This window comes from Lithobates pipiens, unplaced genomic scaffold (genome assembly GCF_037356315.1).
Source record: "Lithobates pipiens isolate NorthernLeopardFrog02 unplaced genomic scaffold, aLitPip1_a1.2 Scaffold_19, whole genome shotgun sequence".
Taxonomy (NCBI): Eukaryota; Metazoa; Chordata; class Amphibia; order Anura; family Ranidae; genus Lithobates; species Lithobates pipiens.
In genome coordinates, this window is record NW_027507764.1 from 142,503,553 (window position 1) to 142,515,726 (window position 12,174).

A 12,174-nucleotide genomic window follows, 5' to 3' on the forward strand; every position below is an offset into this window, starting at 1 on the left:
CTATCCACCTGGTGGGGTGGAGAATGTTAGATGGGGGGTACTATGAATAGATCTGGCGCTATACCTATATATGAAAATATATGTTGCCAAAAACTTAATAGTGTACTAAATTAAAAGTGTTATATCAAACTGGTGTGTAAGTGCCAATGTGCAATAAATAATTCTAGTATTGAAATAAAAATATAAATATATGAACTATAAACGTAAAAGTGTGTGTATAGAATATTTGTCGCGTTGGTAAGTATTTGCCAGCGTGCTGGTTATAAAATGTAAGATTAGCTTGGGTGCAATAAAAAACCTGAAATAGTGATCACTTCTTAAACTCTAGAACATATAAATACCTTAAACTTGTGAACTGCTTAATATATTAGTGATCAATTGGATAAGAATTTATACAAATAAAATATGAACCGCAAAAAAATATAACCCAGTAATTGGATTTAGAGTGCACAGATGTGACAATAAGGTCTATGCATGCAGTAATAAAATGTGCAAAAAATATGTGATAAATATCAGTACATCAAGTGAAACATGTCAAATATTGGGACTGAAAAAATAAAAATAAAAATTGTTTTTCAAAAATAAAAATAAAAATAAAAATAAAAATAAAAATAAAATAAAAAATAAATAAAAATAAAAATTAAAAGTTAAATATTTGTCCCGGAAAAAGTCTAAAAATATAAAAGATAAAAAGTAGACAAGCAAGAAGTCTCTAGTGCAGTGCAATTAGTGGGGGATTTCCCGTAGGTGAAGGAAGGGATGTGATGGATCCAAACTATTCTTCATGCATTGTGGACACTTCTAGGTTGTGCTCTCACCAGAAAAATAACCCCGTCCGGGGTGGATCAGCCTCCACAGTATGAGCTACTGTGTCGCTCTCTGGCTTGCTTCAAATGGGCTGCTGAGGATCCCTCGTTATTTCCAGGTGGAGTGTGCCACAGTATATATATATTAAAAGAGAGGACCATCCATAGTGTGATACCGTATAAATCAATTTATTTAAGAAGATACTTAAAACTACTCACACTTTTGGTAGAAGTAATAGCATAAATGGATACAGTATAAAGGATGCAATGTGAAAGGTATGGAAGCTGCTGGGAGCGTTCCGTTCGGCTTCCCCGCCGTCTGTAATGGAGCTGGGAGCGTTCCGTTCGGCTTCCCCGCCGTCTGTAATGGAAGTGTGTATTCGATAGGCCACGCGTGGCCTATCGAATACACACTTCCATTACAGACGGCGGGGAAGCCGAACGGAACGCTCCCAGCTCCATTACAGACGGCGGGGAAGCCGAACGGAACGCTCCCAGCAGCTTCCATACCTTTCACATTGCATCCTTTATACTGTATCCATTTATGCTATTACTTCTACCAAAAGTGTGAGTAGTTTTAAGTATCTTCTTAAATAAATTGATTTATACGGTATCACACTATGGATGGTCCTCTCTTTTAATATATATATATACTGTGGCACACTCCACCTGGAAATAACGAGGGATCCTCAGCAGCCCATTTGAAGCAAGCCAGAGAGCGACACAGTAGCTCATACTGTGGAGGCTGATCCACCCCGGACGGGGTTATTTTTCTGGTGAGAGCACAACCTAGAAGTGTCCACAATGCATGAAGAATAGTTTGGATCCATCACATCCCTTCCTTCACCTACGGGAAATCCCCCACTAATTGCACTGCACTAGAGACTTCTTGCTTGTCTACTTTTTATCTTTTATATTTTTAGACTTTTTCCGGGACAAATATTTAACTTTTAATTTTTATTTTTATTTATTTTTTATTTTATTTTTATTTTTATTTTTATTTTTGAAAAACAATTTTTATTTTTATTTTTTCAGTCCCAATATTTGACATGTTTCACTTGATGTACTGATATTTATCACATATTTTTTGCACATTTTATTACTGCATGCATAGACCTTATTGTCACATCTGTGCACTCTAAATCCAATTACTGGGTTATATTTTTTTGCGGTTCATATTTTATTTGTATAAATTCTTATCCAATTGATCACTAATATATTAAGCAGTTCACAAGTTTAAGGTATTTATATGTTCTAGAGTTTAAGAAGTGATCACTATTTCAGGTTTTTTATTGCACCCAAGCTAATCTTACATTTTATAACCAGCACGCTGGCAAATACTTACCAACGCGACAAATATTCTATACACACACTTTTACGTTTATAGTTCATATCTTCTTAGATTTGTGCCCACCTGATCTGTCTGAATTGTTCTTCAGGTAAACACCAACCTCTGTAGTAAGCGGGTCTTGAACTTAATATTTTGGCTTATGTTACCGTTGTTTCTTGTCTGTCTACTTGTCATCTGTCTGTTGTGAATGAAATAAGCCCTGTTTGTATGGTGTGAATTGAAACATATATCATCCCAATGGGTAACGGAATGCGCCCTTAACTCGTAAGAGTACTTTGGGGGTCCGACACTTAAGTTTGATATACGCTTTTTGATTCATGAGCCTAAAAACGGGTTGAAAGTATAAGTCCTGACTGCCTCGATAAAGCAGGAATAAGAAACGAATGCTGAGAGATTCCATGATAATGGGAAGGGAATAAGGTCTCCACAAAGTCCCGGAGATCTAGTCATATGTGTTTGGCCACCTATAAGTGATGATTGTGATTGTCGTGTCTGCTGTATTAGTAGTCGCATTCATTGTCTGGTTGGGGTATAAAGTAGTTCGGTTTCAAAGTAAATACCCCGGACAAAGTTTTAATATTTTGGCACCCTAGGAGGAGAAGGCAACGAGACACTTAATAAGTGATCCAAACGCCACCTAGGCAAGACTGTCAAAATGGGCCAGACACAGGGTAAACCCCAGGAGGAATCTCAGAAATGTTATAGTGTTAAAGACATAATTACAATGTTGTATGGGAAGGATAAGGCACAAGGCACAAATAGGATTCTCAAGAAATTGGGGATGGATGGAGAAAATGGATTAAGTGTAGAAGGTTGGGAAGAAATAAAGAAAGACAGACAGGGAGAGATATTGAAAAACGGATGGGTATCACAAATACAATGTCTAATTAAGGTATCCAACAGGGCTAAAGAGGAGGGATGGGAGTATTGTCAGGAAAAGGGTGGATGGGATATGAAGGTCCGACACAAAAGTCTTCCTTCTGCTCCCGGCGATAGGGTAAATACGGGAGATACTCCACCTCCTTATAACACCACCACACCAGGTAATGAAAGACCAAAACTTTATCCTTCCTTAAGAGGAAGAGGGTGGGTATGCCGAGTATGCAGTACCCAGAACCCAGACTGGGCACAGGAATGTGTGCATTGCGGCGCTCAAAGACCAGAGCCCGTAGCTCCAGTCCATAGTCGGACTAGGGTAATACAAGTGAATAATCCAAATTTCGGGCAGGAAGGAGAACCGCCTACGGTGACTCGACAAGTTGTCTTGAGGGCATGGGCACCTTGGACAGCTAACACTCTTATGGCACTGGTACAGAATGCTCCTGATCCCGTAGCAAAACCCGCCGCCTTCTGCAGATTTGTGACACAGTTACTGGACACACATGAAGCAGCTTGGCAAGATGGGGAAGATATATGTAGACATAAAATGACACTGACAATGTTTTAATCAATTCATGACTAAACTTACCCCACTTAGACCGAATGGGGATCCTACCACGGACCCGCCAGGAGTACATCCTTGTCATATAGATTCTAGACCCCTGTTTATTGCTCAGTTACGAGAATTTTGCCAAGAGAAACAGCGGGAAAGGGGCTCAACGGCGCCCATAAAACAAGCCCCAGGTCAGACTGTTACCGAATTTTACCTTAATATGGAAAGCATGATGGCTGACGAAGGGCTAGATTTAGCCCTACCCATCACCATTAGGGCTTTCAATCGACAGTTTATGGAAGGATTAGTACCACAAATAGGTGACAAACTAAAGACGTGTACTCCTGAATGGAGAGCCTTACAGGACAGAGGAGCGCTGTTGCAGAAAGCACAAGGTATCGAAGCTGATCTAACAGAAACTAAACCTAGGAGGACACCGGGAGTTAACACTGTTGCCCGGGTTAGGGAAGGAGGGAACTCCTCCCGTAGACCTCTTACCTGCTATTACTGCGACAAGGTAGGACATATAAAAAGAAATTGTAGAAAAAGGATAAAAGACGAACAGGAAGGAAGCACGGACAGAGACGAGAGGGACAACAGACAGAGGAGTGGCAACGATAGGGACGATACGGCATGACTTGCCCCGGTCCTAGCTGAATCAGAGAACAAAATGCTCCACATGTTGATGAAGGTGGAAGGTAAACATATTCCTTGTTTGGTTGACACAGGAGCGCCACGCAGTCTGTTGTCTGATTCAGTAGTCCCTCCACACATGACGTCCCGTGACACCATACCCATAAGTGGTTACGACGGACTCCTGACTGATGCCCCGCTGACTAAACCTTTAAAAGTAAAGATAGGAAATCACATGTTTTTGTCACGCTTTTTACCTTACAGCAGCAGGCACACCTGTTAAACATGGTGAAGGAATCAAAAGAGTCCTGAACAATCTTAAAAAGGTTAAAAGAGTAGCCATCATGAAGATAGCGGCGCACACACGAGCGCAAAAACAACTGAGGCAAAAGGAAACGCATTTGCAGATTTAACTGCAAAGAAGGCAGCTCTAGGGGAAGTAAGCCCTGAGACCTTAGCCACGGTACAGGTGAGTATGCCCGAAACCACATGGCAGCAGCTAATCGAACTACAGGAACAAGCAGGGGCTATTGAGAAGGACCGTTGGGTTAAGGAGGGAGCTGCACCAGGCCTTGACAATGTATGGAGAGAAGGAGACAAAATATGTCTACCCGCTTCTCTATACCCCGCAATGGCAGCGGCTGTCCACTTACCCACTCATGTCAGCTCCAATTCTATGTATAGGATTGTAAGCCAAGGATGGCTAGCCCCTGGATTCAGTAGTACTGCAAGGAACTACTGTGCTGCATGCCAAATCTGTCTGATTAATAACCCAGGACAGAGAGTGAAAACCCCACGTAAATATCAGGTCCGGGCCCAATATCCCTTTCAGAGACTGCAGATTGACTACATACAAATGCCTAAGAGCGGCCCCTTTGAATTTGTTCTCGTGTGCATCTGCCTATTTTCAGGCTGGCCCGAAAGTTATCCTGTGAAATCAGCTACGGCAAAAGCCACCGCCAAGAAACTGATTACTGAGCTGCAGGGGCGGCTCTAGACTTTCTGAGGCCTTAGGCAAAACTTAGACACGAGGCCCCACTCACGCAGATAATGGGAAAAATATTATAAAAATGATAAAAATGAACTGTATGAATGCATATATTACCTTAAATCCTATAAACTATGAATTCAGTTTCTATAAATTTCTCTAGCCAATTATTCTTTAATCAAATATCATTAAATATAGGGTGGGTGGGTATATATGTTACACGCACACAGATATAGATCAAATTGTGCCGCTGCCTACTCATTATCCTTTGTGCTGTCTCATAAATGTGAAATGAATTTGTCAACAAAGTATAAAACAAAAAGTAATTTTACTATATATTCTAAAACATAGCCTGTTTAATGCAACAAGTGATTTAAAAAAACTTTGAATATTTGCTCAGTAGTGCATAGAACATAATAGGTATAAAGTGCAATATTTTTCAAGTAACAAAATAACTCAGTTTATTGTATTCTTTAGCAAAACATCAAAAAAAAAACTTAAATTGAAACTTTACTCATAAAATTAAGTCCTGCTATCCTGTGCAGCCAAAGAAGCTGCTTCTGTTTGATCTGTAACTACCATGGTGCTGCTCCAACAAATGCCTGTCAATTCTGAACAGGTGTCTGTTTAGGGTGCCTGCAGGAAAACAGCCTGGTGTAAGAGTGCATTATTAGATTAGACTTATACCAGGGTCCTTTCTCAGGCACTTACTGAAAGCCAATCAAAACAAAAACAAAAAAAAAAACCTTTGTTTCAATATACAATACCACAATATATGTGCTAACTATAGTTGGGGCTCATACACAAACCCCCTGGGAAGTTTTAAAAGTAGTACATTTTTTTAATGTTTCAATATCTTTTAGTGAAGACAGTCCAAACCAGCTAAGGGACAGTCCCATATAAGGGACAGTCCGACCCAGCTAAGGGACAGTCCAATCCAGCTGAGGGACAAGCTAATCAGATGAGGGACAGGCCAATCCAGCTATGGTACTGTGACATTCCAATCCACCCAGTGGCGTAACTAGAACCTTCAGGGCCCTGATGCAAGAAACCATGAAGGGCCCCCCCTGAACTCCAGCCAGGGCCTTTCCCTCCGAGTCCGGTGGTGGAACTCCAGGGCGTGGTCACAGGTATGCCCTTTGTGAGCCCTGTAGTTCCACCACTGGTATCAGTAGTTTTTTTTTTATTTTTAGGTGCCCCATTGGGGGACTGTCCCTAGGCAGGATGGGGTCCCCATCCCCAGAAGAGATGAGGTCCTTTTCTCCAGGGCAGATGAAGTTACTGCCTCCAGGTGAGAAGGGGTCCCTGTCCCCAGGGGGAGATGGAGGGGGTATGTAATGGTGTGTGGGGAATGGGGTCCTCTCACTCACCATGACCAAGGGGGGGCTGGCAGACAAGCCTGCAGTGTCCTCCGGGGAGCCGTCTCTAATAGGGCTGCACTGCATCTGTGTGCTTAAAGTTTGTTTACCAGGGAGAAGTATGCAGTGCAGTGTGGGCCGGACTCGGGGTGGGCGGGACTCTGGCTGGGAAGAACAGACATCGGACTGAGCGGCAATGCATGGAGCAGGAGAGGGGTACTCTGAGGAGCCGGCTGAGGACACAGGTCATGCGGGTAAGGCACAACTAAAGAGCAGCCATATGTAGAGGGGGCTGCATGGGCCCCCTGCATCACAGGGCCCGGTTGCGGTCGCAACTGCTGCATCCCCTATAGTTACGCCCCTGAATCCACCTAAGAGACAGTCCAACCCAGCTAAGGGACGGCCCAATCCAGCTGAGAGACAGCCTAATACAGCTCAATCCAGCTATAGGAGTGTGACAGTCCAATTCAGCTATGGGACTGTGACAATCCAATCCACCTAAGGGACAGTCCAATCCAGCTAAGGGGCAGTCCCAGGTGAGGGATATAGTCATAGTCCAACCCAGCTGAGGGACATAGTCCGACCCATCCAATCCAGCTAAGGGACAGTCCCAGATAAGAGACAGCCCAGCTAAGGGACAGTCCAACCCAGCTAAAGGACAGTCACCGACCTCACATCCATGATACAAGAGATGGTCAGAGACTGTGTGTGGACAATGAATCAGGAGATGGTCAGAGACTGTGTGTGGACAATGAATCAGGAGATGGTCAGAGACTGTGTGTGGACAATGAATCAGGAGATGGTCAGAGACTGTGTGTGGACAATGATACAGGAGACGGTCAGAGACTTGCAGACAATGATACAAGAGACGGTTTTATTATGGTAATGACAAGCAAACTCTTACCTGGCTAACACAGTATGAAAAGTTGGAGCCACTGACAGGGTGCTGACAGACAATCATGCCACAAAGATGCAGGAGATGGTCAGAGACTGTGTGCGGACAATGATACAGGAGATGGTCAGAGACTGTGTGCGGACAATGATACAGGAGATGGTCAGAGACTGTGTGCGGACAATGATACAGGAGCCACTGTGCCATCAAAAGCAGCCACCGTGCCATTAATCGCAGCCACTGTGCCATCAAACGCAGCCACTGTGCCATCAAACGCAGCCACTGTGCCATCAAACGCAGCCACTGTGCCATCAAACGCAGCCACTGTGCCATCAAACGCAGCCACCGTGCCAGCAAACTCAGCCACTGTGCCCATCAAACGCAGCCACTGCGCCATCAAACGCAGCCACTGCGCCATCAAACGCAGCCACTGCGCCATCAAACGCAGCCACTGCGCCATCAAACCCAGCCACTGCGCCATCAAACGCAGCCACTGCGCCATCAAACGCAGCCACTGCGCCATCAAACGCAGCCACTGCGCCATCAAACCCAGCCACTGCGCCATCAAACCCAGCCACTGCGCCATCAAACCCAGCCACTGCGCCATCAAACCCAGCCACTGTGCCATCAAACCCAGCCACTGTGCCATCAAACCCAGCCACTGCGCCATCAAACGCAGCCACTGCTCCATCAAACGCAGCCACTGTCCCATATAAGGGACAGTCCGACCCAGCTAAGGGACAGTCCAATCCAGCTGAGGGACAGTCCAATCCAGCTGAGGGACAGTCCAATCAGATGAGGGACAGTCCAATCAGATGAGGGACAGTCCAATCAGATGAGGGACAGTCCAATCCAGCTATGGGACTGTGACATTCCAATCCACCTAAGAGACAGTCCGACCCAGCTAAGGGACGGCTCAATCCAGCTGAGGGACAGCCTAATACAGCTGAGAGACAGCCCAATCCAGCTATAGGAGTGTGACAGTCCAATTCAGCTATGGGACTGTGACAATCCAATCCACCTAAGGGACAGTCCAATCCAGCTAAGGGGCAGTCCCAGCTGAGGGATATAGTCATAGTCCAACCCAGCTGAGGGACATAGTCCGACCCATCCAATCCATCTAAGGGACAGTCCCAGATAACAGACAGCCCAGCTAAGGGACAGTCCAACCCAGCCAAAGGACAGTCACCGACCTCACATCCATGATACAAGGGATGGTCAGAGACTGTGTGTGGACAATGATACAGGAGACGGTCAGAGACTTGCAGACAATGATACAGGAGACGTTTTATTATGGTAATGACAAGCAAACTCTTACCTGGCTAACACGGTATGAAAAGTTGGAGCCACTGACAGGGTGCTGACAGACAATCATGCCACAAAGATGCAGGAGATGGTCAGAGACTGTGTGCGGACAATGATACAGGAGATGGTCAGAGACTGTGTGCGGACAATGATACAGGAGCCACTGTGCCATCAAAAGCAGCCACCGTGCCATTAATCGCAGCCACTGTGTCATCAAAAGCAGCCACTGTGCCCACAAACTCAGCCACTGTGCCCATCAAATGCAGCCACTGCGTCATCAAACGCAGCCACTGTGCCATCAAAAGCAGCCACTGTGCCCATCAAACGCAGCCACTGTGCCATCAATTGCAGCCACTGCGCCATCAATTGCAGCCACTGCGCCATCAAACGCAGCCACTGTGCCATCAATTGCAGCCACCGTGCCCATCAAACGCAGCCACTGTGCCATCAATTGCAGCCACCGTGCCCATCAAACGCAGCCACTGTAAAGCATCCTCAGTAAAGCAGATGAAAAGTTATTTTTAGAATGTGTGAAAATAAAACTGTCTTGTCAATGCAGAGTTAATATGGCCTTTGGACTCTTAGATTTGGTGGGGGTGCATTGTTGTTATATAATATATATATATATATATATATATATATATATATATATATATAAAATAGTTATAAACTGTACCTGCTCCTGCTCCTCGCCTTGGTGACAAATTGGTAAAGGCAGCAGGACTCAGTTGGAGAAGCAACACATGATGATCTAGCTCTGCCCTGCAGTGCAATCTGGGAGTTGTAGACTCTGCAGAGCACAGGCACCAGACGGCCATGTTGAAGTCTATGTGCCTGTGCTCTGTGGGAGAACTACAATTTCCGGCATGCAATGGGGCCGCCGTTAGGGGAAGGAAGGGCTAGGACTCGGAGGACAGCGCTGCTGCTATTTGACGCGCAGGCAGCCTAAGCCATGCATATTACACAGACATACTCTTATCACCCCCCCTCGTCCACTGCCGCGGAGCTCACTCTGCACTGTCTGCAGCTGTGTGCAGCCTGCCGCCCGCTCACCCCGCCGCTTGAGAGTCTGTCCCACACTCCACACAGCAGCAGACAGTGCAGCACAACACCTCAGAGGCAAATTAGACAATCGCTCGATGGCGAGGCCCTTTCTGTGGGCGAGGCCTAAGGCAATCGCCTAATTTGCCTAATTAAAGAGCCGCCTCTGCTGAGCTGATACCTAGGTTTGGTCTCCCAGAAACAATAGAATCAGATAGGGGGACACATTTCACGGGAGAAATAATGCAAAATGTGATGGCAATGTTAGGGGTTCAACAAAGTTTTCATACTCCTTACCACCCACAGAGTTCAGGATCAGTAGAAAGAGTAAATGGTACAATCAAGCTGAAAATACAAAAGGCCATGCAGGAGTTGAACAAACCATGGCCTGAGTGCCTACCCTTAGCTTTGTTCTCTATTAGGTACACCCCAACAGGAAAAACCGGGTTATCCCCATATGAAATACTGTTTGGAAGTGCACCTAGATTAGGTTTATATTTTCCTCAAAGTATGCAATTGCAATGTGATAGTTTAACTACGTATGTAATACAGTTGCAACAGCGTCTGACTAAAATCCACAAGAGTGTGTATTCTTCTCTTCCAGACCCTAATTCTGTCACAGGTACTCACGACTTACAACCGGGAGACTATGTGTATGTAAAGAAACATACCAGGAAGACACTGGAACCAAGGTTTGAAGGTCCTTTCCAGGTGCTATTGATTACAGCAACCTCAGTGAAATTGGAAGGGAAACCTACCTGGATCCACGCTTCTCACTGTAAAAAGGAGCCAGTTGGCAAATGACAACATGTATCTTTTTATTGTTTCAGTAATCCTGGCTAATAGTTTGGTTACCTCACAGAATAAAATACACAAGGATGAAGGATTTTCTAAAAAAATGTTATTACTGAAGTTTAAATATGCTTATGCCCAGAAGTCAGGATATGAGAAATGTTGGATTTGTAGCAAATTACACCCCAGCACAGCAAGTATACCACTGATGGCAGTTCCTATAAACTATACTGATCTTGCTAACAGTAGCATTAACATAATTAGAACAAATACCAGCGAGACAGTAATGTTTAAGTCAAATGGCCTCGCCTTTTCCCCTGATTGGTGTTTCAACCTAGGGAACACAACGGGAGGAAATGGAGAATGCCAAGACAGCAAATTTAACTTGTCCATTTTCATACCAAAAGCTACTCCTGGGAAAAACACGGTCTTCTACCCTAGTATAACCCACACACACCAATCGTTAGCTGAGTTCCTCGGTAATATTTCAGACAACAACACCAGGTGGTTAGTGAGTAACCTATCTCTTTATGGATACACCTCCCTTTATAGAAATAATATCGGTAGTAGATCAGTAGCACTGGGAAATAATATATATATCTGTTGTGAGGATAAATGTTATACTTGGATACCTAGAAGAGCTCAGGGATGGTGCTACCTCGCAAGTTTAGTACCAGTAATGGGAGTAGTAGGTGATGAACGAGGTGATCACCTATTAGAAGCTAGCATGCACCCTAGGTATCCCCTCAGGTATCGTAGTAAAAGAGAAATATTCCTGAAGAAGGACATGGCATGGGCTTGGTTCCCGTCCTGGACAGGATGGGGTATAGACTTAATGAAACGACTAAATAACTATACAGGAATTATTAATGATGTTTTGGAGAAAAACTCTGATGATATTACTAAGTTAAATCTGGAGACCAGAGCCATCAGACAACAATTAGAATTACATGAATTAGCAATTGAAAGTATGAGTGCAGCACTGACAGGACTCTGTGAAACTACTGAGGACTATGAGTGCTATACTTGGATACATAACACCAGCATTGAGGTACCTGACTATTATGACATCATTGCACAACACTGTACGGAAGTAAAGAATTTACAAGAGAAGGCCCGAAATATTGGTCGCGACTGGGATCCGTTTGGTGGAACTTTTAGTTTCTCAGGGTTATTCTCTTGGGTTAAGAAGGCAGCAATGACGATTATAGTGGTGCTCTTATTCGTATTTTTCTTTTATGCATGCTTTAAACTGCTCATGTGCTTTTGCAAGAAAGCCAAGGTAAATGCTGCGGAAAAGATGGAACTTTTGTGAAGATAGGTGGATTTAGATCCTTGACATCACCCATCTTGCAGAAAAGCCACTCTTCCTGAATTTTAGATGTTGGTACTGTCCAGGGGGATGGGTGTATACCCCTCTGACAACTCGCGGTCAGGGAGAGTACTCTGGATATAGGCCAACTAGAACTTGTTCAGGTGGACCCAGGGCAAGAGGGAGGGGTGATGTCAAAGGGGGAAATGTAAGGATCAAGGTATGTGGAAACAAAATGGTTGACAGTATGTTTTTACTAAATAC